We start from the raw sequence: 21,831 nt of genomic DNA, 5'->3' as shown, positions 1-21,831 counted from the left end.
ACATTTCAGTTCACACTGAATATAAAAATGTATTTCATGTATTTTTACTTAAAAATATTTATGAGCATTTTCTCATGTCATTAAAAAAATTGCTATGTGAAGTGACAAAATCCTGCTAGCAACAGTGGGGTTTTACATGTGTACCTAGGACTATGAATTCCTATCAGTTTGAGGATCAGATATTCTCTATTCCCCAGCAATAGGGATCCACTTAGGAATTATTCTTTACTTCAGCCTTAATAAAAAACCCAAAGCATTTGTTCATTTAATTCATTTTTTTCATGTATTCATTCAACTAATATCTATTGAGCTTTTATTATGTGATGAGTACCACAGCAGGTACTTAGTATATTAAAGAGAGCAATTTAAATGTGGCTTCTACTTCCATGAAGCTTACATTCTGGAGAGAGAGTCATCAAATAATTATACAAATATATTGGTGTAGTCTGCAATGAAGGAAAAACAGAGAGTAATAAGAGATAATATTTTAGGGAGCTTATCTAGTCTTAGACCTGCCATCATGATGAAGGTGAGTGATAAAGAAGGAGACTTTGGAAAATTGTCTCCAGGAAGAGATTTGTGAACTGAGAGTTGAATGATGAATATGTATTAAGCAAAGAAGGGTCAGGAGAAGATACCAGGTAGCGGGAAGAGCATGTGCAAGGGCCCTGGGGCGAGAAAAAGAAAACTTGTTTTGACAGCTGAAAGAAGGCCAGGGTAGTTGGGATTTAGAAAGCAAGGACAGGGATATGGGTGGATGAGGGGGATGCATGAGGAGGAAGAGTCCTTGTTAGCTCTATAAAGGATTTTGTACTCTATTCTAAAAGCAATACAGTTCTCTGAATGTTTGGAGCCAGAGACTATACTTGTGCAAGACACTATCAGCAGAATTAGGAGGAGAGAGATCTATTTCTTTTGAGATTATATAGGTCATGTTGGGCAAAAAGGTTATTTCCACTATATAAAAAATTCTGTAAGAAACTCTAATCATTCATACATACATACATACATACTGTCAGCATACATGAGCTAGACACACACACACACACACACACACACACACACACACACACACACCTGTCATTGTAAAACAAAATGCTAGAGGAATAATTGGTAACTCATATGGATCAGAAGTCTGATTGACCTCTTAATTATGCCTTTAGTGAGTCTAAGAAAACAAAATTAGTATTGCTTAATAGACGTTGCTAGACAAAATACTGCAGTATCTGAAGTCATTTGTCAGAATAGGAGAACATAATTAAATGGGATGCTCAAAGATGAACAGAGTTTGGCAACTGCCAATATACAGTGGGAATCCATTTGGGGAAGGAGGTTGAACAATATTAGGGTTTGGCTTTTTTTTTTTTAAGTGTTTAAAGGGAGGTCAACTAGTGGAAAGCAAATAGATGAGAGCTACTCATAGCTACATGCAATTCCCCAATGCCAAAGGATTTCAGGATTTCTCATAGGCCTGATTACACAGTTCTTTAAAAAAGAATGCCCTCAGGCCGAATTAATACAGAGGATGCTCATGGTGTGTACATGGTGATGGTGTCTGTTATAATGAATAGATTAACAAGAAGTAACTTCATTTATATGATTTATGATAGATGAAAAGTCCATACCATCATCCAGATGTCTACACTATCCAATTAAGAACACCTGGATATCTGGAAACATCTGGTAACAACATGTTGTACTGTTTTCCTGGATATGTGATTTCCATACCTAAATATGCATGTTACCTTAGATCATTTTGCTGTGTAAGAGGACATTCTTGAAAGGATCCAAGTTCCTAGTTCCTTTCAGAGATCCATCTGATCCCAGTGGTTCACACTTTTTGGTGTGCATTGGTGTCACCAAGAGGAGTTTTACACCACACATTACTGAGCATCAGCCTTACAGCTTCTGATATAGTAGGTTTGGGGTGAAGGCCAAACACTTGCATTTTTAGTAAGTTCTCAGGTGATTTGCTAGTCTGAGGACCACACTTGGAATACCACTCTCCTAGAACAGACACCCTTTACATTTTCAATTAGGGGAAAATATAAGGTCCAGGCAGAAGCAAGCAGATAAAATCAGAGGGTATCAATCAAATGTTCCCATTAGTCTTAATTCCAAAATTCAGGGAAGTTATTCAGCACAGAAATGATTCACATTCTAGATCAAATTCTCCATTCAAATGTAATAAGACTTGTTTTACCAATTGCATTTGCTCTAAAAGTGTACATTTTAAAAATGGAGATGAACTGAAGTAAAATTTATTTTGAAAATTTCATGGAACATTACAGAGGTGTTACAACCCAAAGTCTGGGAATCACAGTGACAGTGAGTCAGCTTCCTGTTAAAGGAAATGAAATGCAAAACATTTGTCACACATGTCCAAATTTGGGTGATTTTTTTTTTGAATCCCAAAGCCAGTGTTTTTATTTAGAAGCATTTGGATTACTTTTGTTCTGAGGCATTGGACAGACAGCCCAGACAACATAGTTTTGGTTTATTCGTTAACTTGACACATGAGAAGTCTAAGTTAAGATGTATGGAGATGGACTGAAATAAATTATGTGTCCACAAGCTATATTGATTTTTTTCCCTCTGAAAAGCTCTATTCTAACATCATTTTAGACAACAGAGAAAATGAGAGAGACTAGGAAAATGCAGTGGCTTTGGAACTATAAATATACATCACTCTGCCTTTGCTATAGATTACAGAATATTTTTTTTTCTTTCTTCTTTTTTTAAACAGCTTTCACCACTTATTGAACACTGACTGGACTATGCCTAGAACCTGACATATGTTATCTTATTTAATCCTCACAAAGAAGAGCCATTACCTATGGTGAAGGGGGAGGCATTACCACATGTCATAGATTCTAAGATCACAATTTTTATAGTCTTAACATTTCTGAAATCAAGATACATTTGACCATCCCACTTGGCCATTTTTTTTTCACATTTTAAAAGCTTCTATAATGAGGATGAGTCTTAAAATTGACATAGTCTAGATTCTATGAAATAGGGTATTACCATTATTTTTTTTGCTACAAAATAAAAATTTTATTTAACATTGTATGTTACATTAATTTAGATAAAAATTATGAGAAAGGTGGATTCCCCATATATAAACAATAAAAGTATAAAAAACAATTGGTCAAACAGACTGGGAAGCCAAAAATTAAAACACGTCTAATAGTTTTATTATGGTAAATGGACAAATGATATCTTGTGTGGAATTTTTTTTTGTAAAATTGTTTGGTAAATAATCTGAGACCCCAATTCTGTTGGCTAGTGGAATTAGACCACCCCCTCCCTAACATCTATCTGCACTGTAGCTAGATCCTTAGCTCATCCTTCTGAGTATTGATTTTCGACCACTGATTTACACACAAGACTCAGAGCCCACCTAAGGGGAAAGGATTCCACAGAGAAAGGTCACATGTCTGATGGAGTGACTGTGGATGGAGGTTAGATTGTATGGTATTATCATTATTTTACAGATTAAAAAAAATGTTTCAGTGAGGTTGTCTACTAGCCAAACTGGAATTAAAATCCATTTCTGTCCAACTCCAAAATGTTTAACTATACCATACTATCTCCATAAAGTCAGATTTATCTGACTTTGACATTTTCTTCTGAGTGTAAAATCTCACTAAATTGTTATTCAGTTTTCCTGAATGTTTGGCCATGAGCCCATGTACACAGCAAGAGGCTCAGACTATACCCTAGCTCATGCATATGTAGCCCAACCAGATTAAAAGGGACATTGTAACATGATTAACAATAGGTCATCTTTTGAACAATGAGGCTCAGTTGCATAAGCAAGTGGGGTCTGAAGTACAGCCTGCCCTTACCCTCCATTCTGCATGCACCTGTCTTTGGGAAGGGGTGACTTTTTCTAGTTTGTAGGAAGGTGCACTAAGGGCTGCAAGTCCACGTGTGTCCCATGTGGGTTTCAACTATATTTTTTTTTCTTCCTTTAAATTGTGTGTGTGTGTGTGTGTGTGTGTGTGTGTGTGTGTGTAGTTAACACAATGTTGCATTCGCTTCAGGTACACAATATAGTGATTCAAAATCTCTATATGTTATACTATGCTTACCACAGTGTAGCTAGTCACTTTGTTTTATTTTTCTTAAGTAAGTTCTATTTTTGCTATTATTTAACTGTATGAGCTGAGCAAATCTGGGATTTGGCTTTCATCTGTACGTTGTTGAAATTGAGTTAGACAGATTTTTAAGTCCAACTTTATTCTTAGCTTTCTGTATTTCTTTTTTCTTCCTTTTAAAAATGTTTGATTGAAGTTAACTCCCAAGTACCCTATTGTTCTGACCACATTTTGTAAAGAAAAGTTAAACGTTGTTACCCTGGGGCACCTGGGTGGCTCAGTCAGTTAAGTGTCTGACTTCTGCTCAGTTCATGATCTCCATAGTTTGTGAGTTCCAGCCCCTCGTCAGGCTTTGGGCTGACAGCTTAGGGCCTGGAGCCTGCTTCGGATTCTGTGTTTCCCTCTCTCTTTCTGCCCCTTCCCCACTCATGCTCTGTCTTTCTCTCTCTCTCTCTCTCTCAAAAATAAATAAACATTTAAAAAAATTGAAAAAAAAAAAAACGTTGTTACCCTTAGAGAATTTACAACCTAGCCTGATATTACAACTATGTTCTTTCTGAATATATTTTCTATAAATTCTCAAGTCAAACGTGTATCCTCTATATGGGTGCAGATAAGTGGTGTGCTTATAAATGTCTAGCAATTGGCTCTCTGAAATAAAGAGGTGGTAAAAACAAACACATTCTGATTTTTAGCACTTGTTGATTTTCATGGCATAAATACCCCTAGTATGTAGTGGATTTCAAGCTACCAAAGTGACATCACTACCCACAGAAAGATGTGTAGTAAAACATGTTAAAAAGAAACAACAGGTCCAAAATGGAGATATTTACATTAAACCTAACCAAGACTTAATACATAACATAACTACAGTTTCAGCCTCTCCGGTGAATGGAATTTTAAACCAATCAATCAGTCTGGAATATCCTGATAAGCACTGGTTAGGTCATCTGAAAAAAACCCTCTGTGCTGACCCCTAAGGGGTGGTGACCTTGACTGAAACAAATCTTTCTTTTCTTATGGTGGGCTCCACACTGACAGCAAGGAGCCTGCTTGGGATTCTCTCTCTCTCTCTCTCTCTCTCTCTCTCTTGCTCTCGCTTGCTCTCTCGCTCTCTCATTCTCACTCTCACTCTCTCTCTTGCCCTGCCCTCAAAATAAATAAATAAGCTTAAAAAAAAAGCTTTCCATTTTGCAGAGCTTCTCAGAACAGCCCTCTATTTGTTAGATGAGATACTGCCCCATTCATGAGTTGCTGAATATTCAAGGCAATTAGATCTTTAAATTTACTCAGTTGAATTTCTCTTCCTTAATGTATTTGGTGGCAATGTCAGGATCTGAAGAAATTTGACAGCTTTGGAGACAGAGAGAAACATAGGCACAGTACCCATGAGCGCTCTGAGTTCTCTGTCTTGCTGTTTCTGAGAGCCTTGAGAAGTTCCTTTTGGTTCTGAGCTCCACCCTCTTTATGTTGAGCCCCTAGTCAGGCTGGGTTTGCATGGGTCCCACCTTGATTGGAAGCCCTAGCTGTTGGGTCTATCCCCAGATTCCATGTTGGAAACTGCTGATGGGAGCTGTAGTTCCTCATTTGTTTGGAATCAGTCCCCACTCTTTGGGGTCTGCTGGTTCAGTCCCTTCCCTTACCCCTTATTCCACATAGAGAACTGTTGGTGTTTACCAGCTGGAGTTGGACTGCATGCAACTTAAAACCTGGATTGGGTCCCCAGTCTCATTAGGTCTGATGTGGGCCACATTGGGCCCAGTGGGAGGCCTCAGGTGAAAATTAAATAAAGTCTAGTTGCTAATAAGAATCTCTGGAGTTCAAAATACCACAAACATTGGTGGGCACAGGTTGAGCATTGAAATGTTGTTAGAGTGCTCACCACCTCAAGAAGACCCCCGTGATAGGGTGTCTTATGTATCAGTTTAACTCCAGAAAACTCCAACGCCCAGCTAAAAGAAGTGGCATCCTTTATATCCAAAGAGTTGAGCATGCCACCATCCAGCACACCTGCATATTTTATGTTTAAGAACTACAGTCCTGGAAGCTGCGGATACCTAGCAAAATGGCACAATTTTACTAAAAACAGCCTAGAATTACAGTGGCCTTTATGGGGAACATTCCAATTAGACAAGATCACTCATTTAAGAAATGCAGTTGAGAGCAGGGGATCCCAAGTTGAACAAACAGAATGGGATGCTTACTTTAATTGGTATGCAGAAGCATACCAAAAGTCATAATGATTCCAAAATAACTTCATTAAAAGACTCATTTACAAAAGGCTAATGAAAAGTTAAAGACACAGAAGCACCTGAGACAAAAGATGATGGGACTGATATGACTCATGCTCTCTGCCTTTTTCACCTGAGTACCCACGTTTTGCTAATTCTCTCTGCACTGCCTTGCCACTCTGGAGAGACTATTAGATAGTTTTTTTTTTAATGTTTATTCATTTTTGAGAGACAGAGACAGAGCGTGAGCAGGGAAGGGGCAGAGAGAGGGGGAGGCGTAGAATCCGAAGCAGGCTCCAGGCTCTGAGCTGTCAGCACAGAGCCCAACGCGGGGCTTGAGCTCACGAACTGTGAGATCATGACCTGAGCCGAAGTCGGGCGCTCAACAGACTGAGCCACCCAGGCACCCCGATAGTTATTTTTTAAAATAAAACTACCCAAGATTGCAAACAAACCTCCTCAGCTTATCCTTCACCCTTTGGTCAAAGACTGAACTAAGAGCCATAGTTAAAGAATTTCCTAACTTAAGGAGGAAACCCAAATGTTTTTAATTTAGATTCACTGTTGGAGATTATGACCCTGGCCTTCCAGATCTTTATCAGCTTGTACACATGTTGGCAGGACATGATGAAGCCCAAAAAGGGGTAGAGGAAGCAAGATGGTTATACCCCAAGAATGATATTTGAGATCTTTGGTCTTCAACATCTCAGGAACCAGTAAAAGCTCACAAAATAGCAGCTGGATTTATACAAGGCATTCCTAGAGTCTTCACTACATGCACTGATTTGTCTATTATACAAATTTGCAAACAAACAAACAAAAAAGATGAATCTGTGGCAGATTTGAAGCCCAGGGAGAAGCCCTTTTTCTATGGTGTTTAGGTTCCATGCAATAAATAAGGTCACTCAGCCTGCTCTGGTTGCCCTCTTTGTACATGGATTATCTCCTGGGATTGGTGGGTTGATAAAAAAAAAAAAAAAAAGGCAGAAAATAGGGTGGAAACCTGCTGGCTTGATTGAACTCATGACTGTAGCTGAAAACTCTGGAGCAAGATTGAAAAAAAAAAATCCACCAAACTGTTAGCTTTACAGCTATAACAGCTTCAAGAGACCCCAAACAACATCTGGGTGGTCTGTGTCTACCCTCCTAGGGGTCCACCATTAAAATGCTGGTCCAAAGATCAATGTCTCAGCTGTAATAAACTGCAACACTGGAAAAGATTGTTGTCAAAGGCTCCATGCAAATTCTTCTTCAATGCTCTCATACTTATTTCCAAAGAAGTGTACTATATGGGCCCCTTCCACACTTAATGGAACTACAAGAGATTCTCCGGTAAACTATTACCAATAATTCCTTTAAACAGCCATGGGGAAACTAACGTTAAAATTAATAGGAAAGCCTATCAAGTTTTAGATGATTCTGGAGCTACACTTTCTCCTTTAAACTGCACCATCATAGGACAACAAATCCCTCAGAGTAAAAATGTTTCCACAGTGGGGGTAACTAATAAAGTGCAGGAAGAATTTCCATCTCAATCAGTACAGATGACTATGGGCCCTGTTAGTGGAAAACATTTTCTTTTGCTGTGTGATATAGCCCCAAACAGTCTAGTCTATTAAGTAGAGATGGCCTTTCTTTCTTTCTTTCTTTCTTTCTTTCTTTCTTTCTTTCTTTCTTTCTTTCTTTAATATGAAATTTATTGTCAAATTGGTTTCCACACAACATCCAGTGCTCATTCCAACAGGTGCCCTCCTCAATACCCATCACCCACCCACCTTTCCCTCCCACCACCCATCAATCCTCAGTTTGTTCTCAGTTTTTAAGAGTCTCTTATGTTTTGGCTCCCTCCCTCTCTAACTTTTTTTTTCTCTTTCCCTTTTCCCATGGTCTTCTGTTAAGTTTCTCAGGATCCACATAAGAGTGAAAACCTATGGTATCTGTCTTTCTCTGTATTACTTATTTCACTTAGCATAACACTCTCCAGTTCCATCCACGTTCCTACAAAAGGCCATATTTCATTCTTTCTTATTGCCACGTAGTATTCCATTGTGTATATAAACCACAATTTCTTTATCCATTCATCAGTGGATGGACATTTAGGCTCTTTCCATAATTTGGCTCTTGTTGAAAGTGCTGCTATAAACATTGGGGTACAAGTGCCCCTTTGCATCAGCACTCCTGTATCCCTTGGGTCAATTCCTAGCAGTGCTATTGCTGGGTCACAGTGTAGATCTATTTTTAATTTTTTGAGGAACCTCCACACTGCTTTCCAGAGCAACTGTACCAGTTTGCATTCCCACAAACAGTGCAAGAGGGTTCCTGTTTCTCCACATCCTCTCCAGCATCTGTAGTCTCCTGATTTGTTCGTTTTAGCCACTCTGACTGGCATGAGGTGATATCTCAGCATGGTTTGATTTGTATTTCCCTGATGAGGAGCAACACTGAGCATCTTTTCATGTGCCTGTTGGCCATCTGGATGTCTTCTTTAGAGAAGTGTCTATTCATGAGATCTCCTTTCTAAATTCCAAGGGCTTATACATTTTGCCTCCAATGGAGACTTCCCCTTCACCTACCTGAACCTGATCTTTTATGCTCCTTATAGACTATCCTTGACAGGGAAGAGGAAGAATTCCAGCAAAAGTCCCCTAATTTAATCATGGTGCCTCAAAATCTATAGGCTACCTCTAATACTGACATTGGAAGAATAGAAAGTACAGAACCTATGAAGATTCAGATAGATATAAATAAACCTTTCTCTAAATTACCTGAATAGCCATTAAAGCCTGAGACCATATAAGGCCTTCACAGCCACTGCAGAAGACCTTCTAGCCCAGTCATTCCTTCATTCCTTGTACTAGTCTCCAAAACACAGATCTTGCCAGTCCAGAAACATAATAGGAGGGGTTGATGATTTGTCCAGGATTTGAGAGCTATTAACAAGATATTCTGTTTTCCAGTCATTCCAAACCAGAATACCCTTCTGTCACAGTTCCCCTGATTCACAATATTTCACTGTTGTAGACCCATGTTAAGCATTTTTCAACATCTTTATAGACCTCAACAGTCAATATCTATTTGTCTTTTCTTGGAACAGCTGACAGTACTCCTGGACAGTCATGCCTCAAGAGTTCACTGAGGCCCCTTCTTATTTCTCTCAAGTACTTCACTGAGATTCAAGCACCCTCCAGTTCCGTGGGAAAGCAACCCTTTTATTATATGTAGATGACCTCTTGCTGTGCTCAGCTAAGAAAGAGGCTTTCATAAAAGATCCCATTTATTTGCTACAAGGGTTAGCTTAAAAGGACATGAAAATCTCTAAGGAAAAGTTACAATTGTTACAATTATCTCTAGACCCTGTTCATTTCCTAGGTCATGATCTAAGCACTGAAGGAATTCAACTGTCTCCAAAAAGAATTAAGCTAATCTAGGAATTTCCTAGACCCATAACTAAGTGACAGTTTTGTAGATTTCCTGGTTTGACTGGTTATTCTAGGCGATGGGTTCCTAATTTTTCTCTATTAGCTTCCCCACTATGTGAACTTACTAAAATTGCAGTTTGAACCCTTACCTTGGGAAGACAAACCTGCATAGACTTCTGTAAAACTGAAGTACTTGCAAGAACTGCCTACCTTAGGGCCATCTAACTATTCAAAACTTTTCTCATTATTTGTGCATGGAAGGAATAATCAGGCCCTGGGAATGCTCATGTAAAAGCATGGTGATAGACGTTGGCCTGTTGCCATTACATCAGACAACTTGATTCAGTTGCTAGTGCCTATCCCAGCTGTCTTAAAGGGTATAGCCACAGCTGTAAAGTTAGTGGAAGCTTCAGTAGATTTAACCGTAGGAAATGCCACTTATTTGCAAACTTCCCATGCTGTCCGAAGCCTTCTTAACTCTGAATTAACTCAACATTTCTCTGCAAAGTAGACTAACTTCCCATGTGATCCTTCTGTTTTCACCACCTGATCTACGTCTTACATGTTACCATGTCCTTAATCTTGCTACATTACTACCTCTACCTGACAAAGATGGGCCCCGTAACTGCTAGGTCATAACGTTTCATTTTGTTTTACTGCATTGTGAAGTATGAAATACTCCTTTAATCCTGGTATAATAATGAGTCATACTGTAGAAAAATGAAAAAAAGGAATTTTCAGATTTTATGCTATTACTACCCATTATGTCCTACTCAAAAGGGGAAATCCCCACAAGCTAATCCACCCCAAAAATAGACCTCTACACTCTTACCCTAGCATGCCAGTTATCCAAAGGACAAACTAGACAACCAGTATGCCTTTGTGGTTGTCTCTGATTTTGATATGTTATGGAAACAAAGGAGTTTCTTACATGTTCTTGGACCACAATAAACAATGGGCAACATGTAAATCATCTTCTTATTGCTATTCTCTTACCTTGTGCAATTGTTGTCAAAATTGAGGCTCTCACTAAAAGGATTGAGCCAGAGCGTCAGGGAAATGACTCAGCTGGCTTTTGTGCAAAGGCAGCAACAGCAGAACCTATAAAGATTGTGGCACATGTGGATGAGGTCCATTCTGCTTCTGCAAAAAATGGCTCTTCATTGACAGATTGTTGCCACCCTGATGTCCCTGTAACATGGCAACAGTCTGCTCCTGAATCAGATAAATTAAGATGGGTAAACAGTGGTTGTAAGTTAAACAAATAGTTGGAGCTATGGGAAACCCAAGACAGCTGCTTGGTTTTTCCCAGCTCCCAAATCCCATTTTTCAGTTTTAGCATTCCTTCACTCGCCATAGTGCATTTAAAATGACTCAAATTATGAATAGACATGGGGAGATGTCTATAAAATTGTGAAAACAGTCTGCTTGCCAGTTCCATAATCCTGGAAAAACTGTTGTTGTCCTCAGAGATCTCAGACCTCGTCCATCTGGATGCTTGAACACCTGCTAGACTTTAACTGTTACTTAGTATGGGTTATCATACTTTTGTTATTGTATGTGTGTTTTCAGCTGCAAGGCTGATGCCCTCGCAGCAGCAAAGAAACTGTTAGAGAATGTGTTTCCCACTTGGGCTTTACCTTCCACAGTCTCCAGTGATCAAGGAGCCCATGTCACTGAGAAAATCAGATGAGCCTTAATCAAAATCTTGCAGATTTCTTGGAATTATCATTGTTTTTATCACTCTCAATCATCAAGCAGGATTGAGAGAACCAATGGGATCCTCAAACTTAAAATTTCTAAACTTTTCAAAACCACTGGACTCCCTTGACCTAAAGTATTGCCTTTGGTCTTGCTGACTACTTCCAGTATCCCCTTTGGGAAAGTAAACTCACTGCATATGAGATAGTCACTGGCAGACCAACATCTATTGGTATACAACCATCTGCTGGTCCCTTGTTGTCTCATGCTAGTGTGATAAGCTACTGTAAATCTTGAGTGTCTTATACTCAAGCGTATCATCAACAGATTAAAGAAGCTTTCCTGGATCCTGTTGGTCACAATTTAGAATCCACTGAATGAGTATTCTGAAGGCATCATCAGAGGAAGACAGCCCTCAAGCCCTGTTAGAAGGGACATTACCAAATGGTCCTGACCACTGATACTGCTGCAAAACCAGAAGGCATTGAAGCTTGGATACATATTTCAGGGTTAAAGGGTTCATCCACCTGATATCTGATCCTGTACGGATGCTAGAGACCTTTGAATCAAATTGATGAGGAAGAGAAGTAGCTGACCTCAAGGTGAACTCCTTCCACCCAAGATTCCAGATCAAGACTTCATGCTTTAAACATGCAACAGTTTCTTCTTTTCTTTACTCTGGCATTGGCCTGAAGAGGTAATGCCCTCAGCTTTATCTCCCAGGCCACTGCCAAGGGTGTGGTAACCTTTCAGATGACTGGATTTGTCATGAAAGAAGCCCCCCCCCCCTCCCGTCCCCAGTGACCAATTTCTCTTTTGTTGCCCATGTCATTGCAAACTTCAATCAACCCTTCTTGGAAGTATGTACCCAATTAGACACACTTACCTACAAGAATTTTAGTGTATTTGCACCCCCATGTTCCCACAATTTTCCTGATCAAACTTGCTTCTCCTTACTGAGATCTCACCAGCAGTACCCCTCTTTGTAAGGCATTCAGGGTGACTTTTTTATTTAAGGTTAAGACATTCTTTTCCCATTCACACTTAAAACCTGACTGACCCTAGGATTAGGAGTAAATACAAATGTGAATATAATTAGAAGGCTCTTAACCCTTGGATACATTGCAGGTTCAACTGCTAAGACAAGAGCTGCCCAGCAGATCCTTGGACTCTTGGCCAAAGTTGTTCTTGAATATCTTTTAGCTGACCCTGGAGATATCTGTGCTGTGACCAAAACCACCTTCTGTACCTGGATTAACACTTCTGGGGTAGCTGAAACTCAGTTACATAAGATCATGTGGCTTCAATGGGTGACCTCTCCGATGGGGTCTTTCTTTGATTAGTCTGAGTGTTGGGAATGCTCTGAAGTACACTCCAAACATTAGGAATTATAGTTACCATAATATAGTTACTGGTTATAGTCACCATAATGATCTTCCTGGTGCATTGCATTCTCCGAAAACCTTTAAACTTCAATTCACAGCCACTAACTACCAAGCAAATGATCTCCCTAAGACTGGAATGTCAGAAAAGTAACTGAAAGAATGACTGATTAGAAAACTGTGAGCCTGAATTCAGGGCCTATGAATACCATGGAGACACAGCAAAAAACAGGATCCAGGAAAGCTAGGAAAACTGGAGTGATATCTGAGAATAGTGCTAATGCCTTAAATTTTGATCACATCTTTTAGTTAGGCTGAGATTTTGATCAAAAGAAGAAAATTGTTAAGAAGTAACAATAGGACCAAAATGGAGTAATTTATGTTAAGCCCCACCAAGACTTAATACCTAACCTAACTGCAATTTCAACCTTTCCCAGGAGTAGAATTTTTTTTTTTTTTTAATTTTTTTTTCAACGTTTTTTATTTATTTTTGGGACAGAGAGAGACAGAGCATGAACGGGAGAGGGGCAGAGAGAGAGGGAGACACAGAATCCGAAACAGGCTCCAGGCTCTGAGCCATCAGCCCAGAGCCTGACGCGGGGCTCAAACTCACGGACCGCGAGATCGTGACCTGGCTGAAGTCGGACGCTTAACCGACTGCGCCACCCAGGCGCCCCAACCCAGGAGTAGAATTTTAAACCAATCATCTGGAATTCTCAGATGAGCACTTATGAGGTAATCTGCATGATAAAATCCTCTGCTCTGCCCCCTAAAGGAAGGTGACCTTGCCTGAAACTATCCTTTCTTTTCTTTTGCCAATAACTTCTTTGTTCCACTGTGTTCTTTAACAAACCATTATATAGGATCTGTAGCATTATAAATAAGTCACTTCAAGAGCAAAAGTAATAGAAAAATAGAGTAAAATAATTAGCAAATGGTAAGTGTTGAATATTTGTTACTTTTATTTTTAATATAATTTATTTAATTGTAAATTTATAATTTTTGATAATGGGGTGTTTGAAGACTGGCTTGCAAAATTCGTGAAAATTTAATTATTGGCTCTCATAAGCTTTTATGAGTTGGGTCCAGCACACCACTGGTCTGTCCTTTAAGTGAATGACAAGACATGGTGTAATGTGCAAGAAGTTTATTAGAAGACATGCCCATGAAAGGAAATTGTGAAGGATCCAGGTAAGGCTGGGAGAATCATCAGACCATGATGCAGATTTGACCCTGAGTGAAAGAGAGAGAGCCTAGAGGTTGTCCAGAAGTGTCCTAGTTAGCATGGAATCTAAAATTAGTTCAACAAGTCCATCAGAGTCTGAAGCAAAGTGAGCCATCAAAGTTGTTAGTGTTTCCAGGAACAGACTTGCTGGGTATTCCTGCCAGGCTCATTCACTCATGAACAGCCTATGGGAAGGATGGATTCAGGTGAAATGCTGGGAAGGATTTCAAAGGAATCTGGGTCCTTGTCAATTCAGTTTCCTGTTCTTGGAGATGGTCCAAGCACAGTCCTCTGGCTGCCATATGCTCAATACTGCTGTGTCTTATGTCTTCCTCACCTGGTTTCTTTTTAATACCCATGTGTGATCACGTTATTCTTCCCCTCAAATTATTGAGTGGCTCCAGTAACTTTCACATCAATCTTCAAACTTTCCAACACAATGAACACAAACCCTGCAATCTGGCCTTAGCTTTCCTTACCATCTTCTAATCTCTACACCTTCTACCTTCACCAGAATTCCCATTCTCCATTATACCACTCCCACTTCATCCATCCATCCCGTAACAGGACCGAGGTTGGCATAGAGAGTCATGACACCAAGGCTTTTCTTTCCAGGAAGCAACTTTATTTGTGCCTGCGCACGCTCAGTGGGTTCATGCCTGAAAAACTGAGCCCCGAGTGCAGCGGGTTGTAGCCTTTTATGAGATTTCTACTTATCTCCCACACATGGTAACATACAGACATACAGTCTGATTGGGTGGTCTTATGTTACAGTTGTGAGGTATGTTAAGTACATAGCCAGGTTGTCTTCCCTCATGTTGGGGTTTTTCACCACATTCCTTGGAGGGGGGACTCTACCACATTCCCCCCTTTGATGTTCAGACCCCCCTATTTTGGGTCAAAGAGCATCATCTTGGTTTAGAGGTTTATATTTCCATAACATCTGCACATGCATGGCCATTTTTCTTTCAACCATTGTCTCAATGAGGCTGGAGATCTCAGACGGTATAACCAGGAGAGCTAGGCAAGGTAGGATTAAGCAAACTCCCAAAATGAAGAGGATAATTCCCATGAGGGATTTGAATCCCCTGAGAGTTGAAAACCGTCCTCCAGATAACTCCCCGGGGTTCCAACCTTTCCAGGTCTGGACTGGGACATGAGCAACCTTTCTCATATGATCTGTGTTCTCTTCTATGACTTTTCCTTTATCATCTATCTGGAGGCAGCAGTTGCTCAGGTTAAACTTTCCACAAACTCCTCCCTCAGAAGCAGGCAAGTCATCTAAGGCCAACTGATTTTGATACATAGCATTGTGCATTTTAGTTTGCTGCTTGGCTAGTAAATTAAAGAGCTCTGGAAGTTTCATTGGTTATACTCTCTACAACTGCTTGCAGTCTGTTTATGCGGTTTAGCATGTAAATAGGGGTATGATAGCGCTAAGACCCATCCTCTGCCCAGGTGGCAGGGCCATAATATTGGATTATATGCTCAGAAGGCCATTCATCATCTTTCCAATTGCCAATTTGTAGGGCACATTATTTCCTTTGAGTTTCCCTGCCCCCATACACTTGGACTCCCAAATGTTCCCCTCTGGCAAGTGGGAGCAGGAAGAAAGATGGACTAATAGTTCCCAGCACACATGACCCTGACCAGCCTGAGGGAAATACTGTATGGGCTGTCCTTCCACATATCCCATATAGTCCACCTGGGGTCCGCCATTCAATGGCTGCATCAACATTGTCCCAGGCCTTTCGGAGATGAGAGAAGTTACACAAGGGGTGGGGATCTGGCTCAAGGTGATTTGAGGCTCCCACCATTGGGTTTCCCTGGGCAGTTGAGTTATAAAATCTTTGGCCTAGGCACAGTAAATTTCCAACGGGGCTGGTGAACTTTCTTTCCCATCAGGCAAAGCAGTTTTTTCCTGATAATTGAGGTTTCAAGGAGCCAAACCCTGGTAGTAGAACTGGGGTATTCTGTTCCATTATAAGGTTCGTGGGGATCTAATTCTCTAGCCTCCCGTGGCCATTGATCCCCCATGTCGGTTCCCCTGAATACATAGCAAGAAGAGATCTTTAGGGTGTGGGCTATAGATTATACTTAGGCAAGGAATAGATTTCTTGTTGTGGTGGAGATGGGGTGAAGGCTACTTTTTATCTCCTCATAAAAAGAATGAAAGACTTCATGAGTTGAGGCTCAGAGTGAGACAGAAAGCCTCTTGAAGTACAACACGGTTCCTGGATCAGCACTTTGCTATGTGTATATATATGTATATACACACACACGCACACACACACACACACACACATATATATATATATATATATATATATATATACACACATATATATACACACACACACATACACATATATATATATATATATATGTGTATGTGTGTGTGTGCGCGTGTGTGTATATATATAGTCTTAAGCCCATTTTCCCATTTTGGGTGTCCTGGATTAAGGATAGTAAAATTAACAGGGTTACAGGCTTCCAATTTACAGTTGGAGGTTGCAGCCCTCCTTTGAAAGAGTGCCGCCTTATCTTTTCCTTTCCAAGTGGTCCATGAGACAGAGCTCTGATAGGGGCAGTAAGCCCATTCATCACCATAACATCTGGATTGGGCCAGGCCCTGTTTACACATATATTTGTCATTGAGCCTGTATTCTCATTCGCATGATAGACTTCCGCAATTTATAACCCAAAAAAGGTTTTTGTTAATAGCTGCACACATGTCAAAAAGTACTGATACCGACAGGTAGGGATTAGTATCCTGGGTTTGGCTGGTTAATTCCCCTACTTCCTGGGAGTGTTGGACCTCCAACAGTTTCTCCACTGGGGAGTACTGCAGGTCAAAGCAGATGTATTGACTCCCCTGTTGGCAGATAGAATAGGTGGTCTTAATGTGTCTGCAGGTCCCCAGGGACTTTTCCTGGCATGAGAAGTAGGTATGGCATAGTAAGGTCCAAGTGACTCCCTGACCTGACCTGGTTATGCGAATAACATGGGTCACATGATGAGGAATCTAGGTCTACAGAAGGGGTCAAGATTAGAAGTAACCAATACTAATGAAGGTAATCCTATTCACAAAAGGAAGGTGGGTGCTAACAGAAACCTCTCACCACATTTCCAGCCGACCAGTGCAGCCATTGCCCATCCTATGGCAACAAGTAAAACGAGAATCACAGTAACAGCGAGAGACAAAGGATGACAGTGCAGTACAGTAAGGAAACATATAGAAAAGGATACTGGACCGTCGATTCTTCAAGCTTCTGCTATGTGTAGATTAGTCAGCTTCTGGGGTGACTAAGACAGGGCTGCAATCTCCTGGAGCCTCTGGAGTTGCACCTTGCTTCTTCCGTATGGTCATCTTGCATGGCAGGGTTGGTGGACCAGGAATGCACTCCCAATTTTGAGATGCTGGCCTCACTCTGCTGTAGTGAATCCAGGGACCCACCTTGTCCACCTTTACTGCAGTAGGAGTGGACAAAATGACAGTGAATAGGCCCCTCCAGAGAGGTTTTAGGGGGTGGACATTCTATTCATTCACCCATATAGTATCTCCTGGTTTAAAGGGGTGAGCATCTGTCATCAGACTCACAGGTAATTGCTGTCTAACCCAGTGGTGTGAAGTGTTTAGGGTAGAGCCAAGGGCCCACATCTGTTGCCTTAGGGTTAGATTGAAGCCTTGAGGCAATCTGGTCCAAGTCAACTGGACCTTGTCACCATTTTCAGGATTCTTCCACTGGAAGGCAAAGATTGATTAGCTCTGGGGGGCTAATCAAGTGGCCTGGTTTACTGATCGTAGGTCCTGAACTGTGCCAGCCTTTTGGATAGGTAAGAGGGGTGTGTTCCAAGAAGACTGGCATGGCCGGAGGATCCCGTACTTTAAATAAAGCTGCTGCAAGTGCTTCTGGATCCTGATCTGTGCCTTGTGGGAGATGAGGTATTGTCTCTGGCGGGTGGGTTCTGCCTTGGGCTTCAGCTCCACAACGGCAGGTATGTTTTAGGCCAGTCCTGGTGAGTTGTCTTCAGCCTACACCCCAGGGATCCTAAAGAGTTCAGGAAAAGGCTGTTGTTCCTCCTTGAGACTGTAGAGGCACCACTCTTCTTGGGGAATCGTGAGAGTCATAATCTTTGCTTCTGGTTTCTGTTGTGTCAAGGCAGTTTGTCCCTGAGAGTTGAAAGTTCTCTGGGCCTTCAGCTTTCCCAATAGGTCATGGCCCATTAGAGCCACGGGCCTGTCGGTGAGGTACAAGAATTCATGGATGACTTCATGCAGCCTGAGGCAGCAGAATGGGTGATGGCATGTCCGACTGCCTGTGGCCCCCACAATGGTGGCTTGTCTCTGTGAGAGGCAGCCCACGGGTTGGGTCACCACTGAATGTTCTGCCCCATTATCTACCATGACGTCAGTGGGACAGCCCCCCCACCCCATTCATTTGGACTATAGGCTCTTGGGAGCCTAACAAAATAAAGCCCAGTCTGTCCTAGTCTTCCTCATAGTTCTCCATGGTGTCTAGCCCCAGAAAATCATCTTTGGGGGCCCCATGAGGCCATGATGCTGGTTGGTATCGGCCCTGGACCACATGGCCTTTTTCTTTCTGCTTGGACCCTGCTGGGAATTACCGAGCTGCAGGGGGCCCTCATTTTTCCAGTTGCCCTCCTGAGGACAGTGAGCACACTGGTTCCATCCTAACTTTGGTCCTGGGTGAGATGATCCTCCCCGCTGTTCCTCTTTATAGCCCCATCCCTGTTCCTATGGGGCACCTTTCTAGCAGTGTTCCAACCACTCCACCAAAGCAGCAGTTAACAAGTCTGCCTTTTTTTGCATCTTCTGGCATTCTTCCCTCAGCGCCGCCTCGTCACGGTTGACAAACACCTGACAAACTGACTGGCATTCATGCTGGCAAAACCCTCTAGCTTTTGCAGCTTGCATCGGATGTCCCCTTGGGCCTAACCTACGAAAGCTGCATTGACCGTCTGCTGGTTAACAGGGCTCCTACAGATCAAAAGGAATGTAGAGATGAAATGTCTCATATAGTGTCTCATAGAACTGGCTCGGCCTCTCCTCGGGTCCCTGAAGCACTTCTGACATTTTACTTATATTTATGGCCTTCTCCCCCCTTCCTTCATGCCATTTAGAAGGGCTTCTTGATACCCTTCAGTCCTTGCAAGCACTCCATCTACCGCTGAGTCATCTGGATCCCATTTGGGGTCCTCCCCAGGGAAGTGAGCCTGAGAGTGTCTAGCATCCCAGCAGGGGCATTCTCCTCTAACCATTTTAGGGCTGCCTGGGTAATTTGGCGATGCTCCTCCGTGTTGAAGAAGGTCAGAAGGAGCTGGCAGCAGTCCTCCCAGGTAGGTTTATGGGTTTGGATTATGGACTGCATTAGTTCAATCATAGCCTGGGGCTTCTCCATATAGGAGGAGTATGGTGCTTCCAATTTAGGAGGTGTGTAGTGGTAAAGAGTTACACAAAAACACGCTGGCCTCCTCAGATCTGGCCTTCCTGATCATAATAGTTGTGTTCCCTTGGTTTCCCTCAGTGGCATCTGTAGGGCTCCCTGGTGTTGCTGCAGGGAGGGACTGCCTCCACTGACCTGATCTGGTCACCTTCCGGGAGGGGTGTATGGGGTTAGGACTGGTGGTCCGGGTGAGCTGGTCACATCCAGAGAGGTCCGTGGTGCTAGAAGCGGCAAGGCCTCGGGACTATGGGCAGGCTCTGGTGGGGCGGCTGGGGCACAGGTGGCAGTGCAGATACATTGGGGCATATGCTGGTGGGGTTTCCTCAGGCTCTCCCGACAGTATGGGTTTTTCAGTTTCTGGCCGGAATTTGGAGGATGCCATGAGGCAACTTTACATTTCTCTTCAATACAGACTTTTAACCAAGGCAGCCACTATAGGACCAGGTATTGCCAACAGTCAATGTAAGGAAATTGGTTGGGGTGGCCTGGATCCCCCACAATGATCCCGAACAGTTGGCCAACTAGTTCCTTATGAAATGAGCCTTGAGAGGGCCAGCCCAGCCCAAATGATGGCCAATCAATTTCACAGACTGTCTGGAGCTTTCCTTCAGTTAATTTCATACCATAGTCTGCTGAATATCCCTTTTTGAAAATCCTCAACATACACTCTAAGGGAGTCGGTTTATTATGCTTTCCACACACTTCCTCCCCCTAAGGGACAACTTGCATGCACAAGAGAGGAAAAATGAGAAGGGAGGGGCTGATTTGGAGAGGGCGCAAACTCCCTTCATCCACTTCCAGCCGTTCTCTTTGGAGATATTTCAGGCACCTCTTAGCATTGGCGGGTTTAGTTTTAATCCCTGACCCGGATCACACTCCTGAGGAAGTCTGACACAGCTTTAAACCGTATGAGGTCGACGCCCCCATGAGCTATATGTGGTCGCTAGGGAACTGCGCATCAGGACTCAACACTCGCTTCAGCTCTTGGTAAGGTCAGGACCTTTCCGCTGTCTGTCTCATTCCCACACAGTCGCACTAAGACTCCAACCCACCGCCCAATGCCTTAGAGTTGCGGTTTTGTACCTTATTCCTTATGGAACTACTAGGGCAACTCTGGGAGGTGGTCAGGCTCCTCTTCTGTGTCTTAGGGGCAGGTCTACCAAAATGAAGCTGGATTTTTGCCACTCTGATGGGCGGCGCTCCCTGAGCTGGTTCCTGGACCTCGCCAGTCCTTTGTGCATCCGGGACCCTCGCCCTGGCACGCTGGGAGGGGCTGGTCTTCTATGGATCAAGCAGTCTGCTGGCACCAGGCAAGGTAGCCACTCCCGGTGCCCTGAGGTTCATACCCAGGTAACAAGAGAGGTAAAACACCGTCTCTGCATCCTGGATGAGCCTCCATGTCATGTGATGGGATTCGAGGCTCATACAGAGTCTTGACACCGAGGCTTTATTTTCCAGGAAGTAACTTTATTCACGCTGGCATAGGCTCAGCCTATGGCTCAGTGGGTTCCTACCCAGAAATCTGAGCTCCGAGTGAAGCGGGAGTAACCTTTCATACAATTTCTAGTTCTTTGTCTCCCATACATGGCAACATACAGACATATGGTCTGATTGGGTGGTCTTATGTTACAGAGTCGTTAAGTATGTCATGCGCTTAGCCAGGTTGCCTTTCCTTATCTTGGGGTTTTTCACCACATTCCTTAGAGAGGGGACTCGACCACAATCCACCTATCCATCCAAAGACTATTTTGTCAGCATTGCCTATGTGTTAACACCTTGTTAATCACATGAGCAGCTCATGGGAGAGAAATACAAGCAGATAAATTTGAGAAATGTAGAAATGTAGAAACATTGATAGCCAACAGCCAAAGCGATTAGGATGGATGCTTAGTCATTTAAGTAAATTTTAATTTTTTTAAAATTTTTTAATGTTTATTTTTGAGAGGGAGAGAGACAGAGCATGAGTGGCGGAGGGGCAGAGAGAGAGGGAGACACAGAATCTGAAGCAAGCTCCAGGCTCCGAGCTGTCAGCACAGAGCCCAACGCAGGGCTCGAACTCACAAACTGCAAGATCATGACCTGAGGCGAAGTCGGACACTTAACGACTGAGCCACCCAGGCGCCCCATCATTTAAGTAAATTTTGATTAGAGAGTGGATTAATAAAAATTATATACATATATATGTGGCATTTTATTTCAGGTTAAAATAAACATGTGAAATCATTTTTTGAATATGAGTCTATGAATTGGGATTCCATGTCATTTCTAGTTGTCCCACTCTTATCTAACTTTAAAACATGTT

This window comes from Neofelis nebulosa, chromosome 4, assembly GCF_028018385.1.
Source record: "Neofelis nebulosa isolate mNeoNeb1 chromosome 4, mNeoNeb1.pri, whole genome shotgun sequence".
Taxonomy (NCBI): domain Eukaryota; kingdom Metazoa; phylum Chordata; class Mammalia; order Carnivora; family Felidae; genus Neofelis; species Neofelis nebulosa.
Note: the sequence above shows the minus strand (reverse complement) of the source record.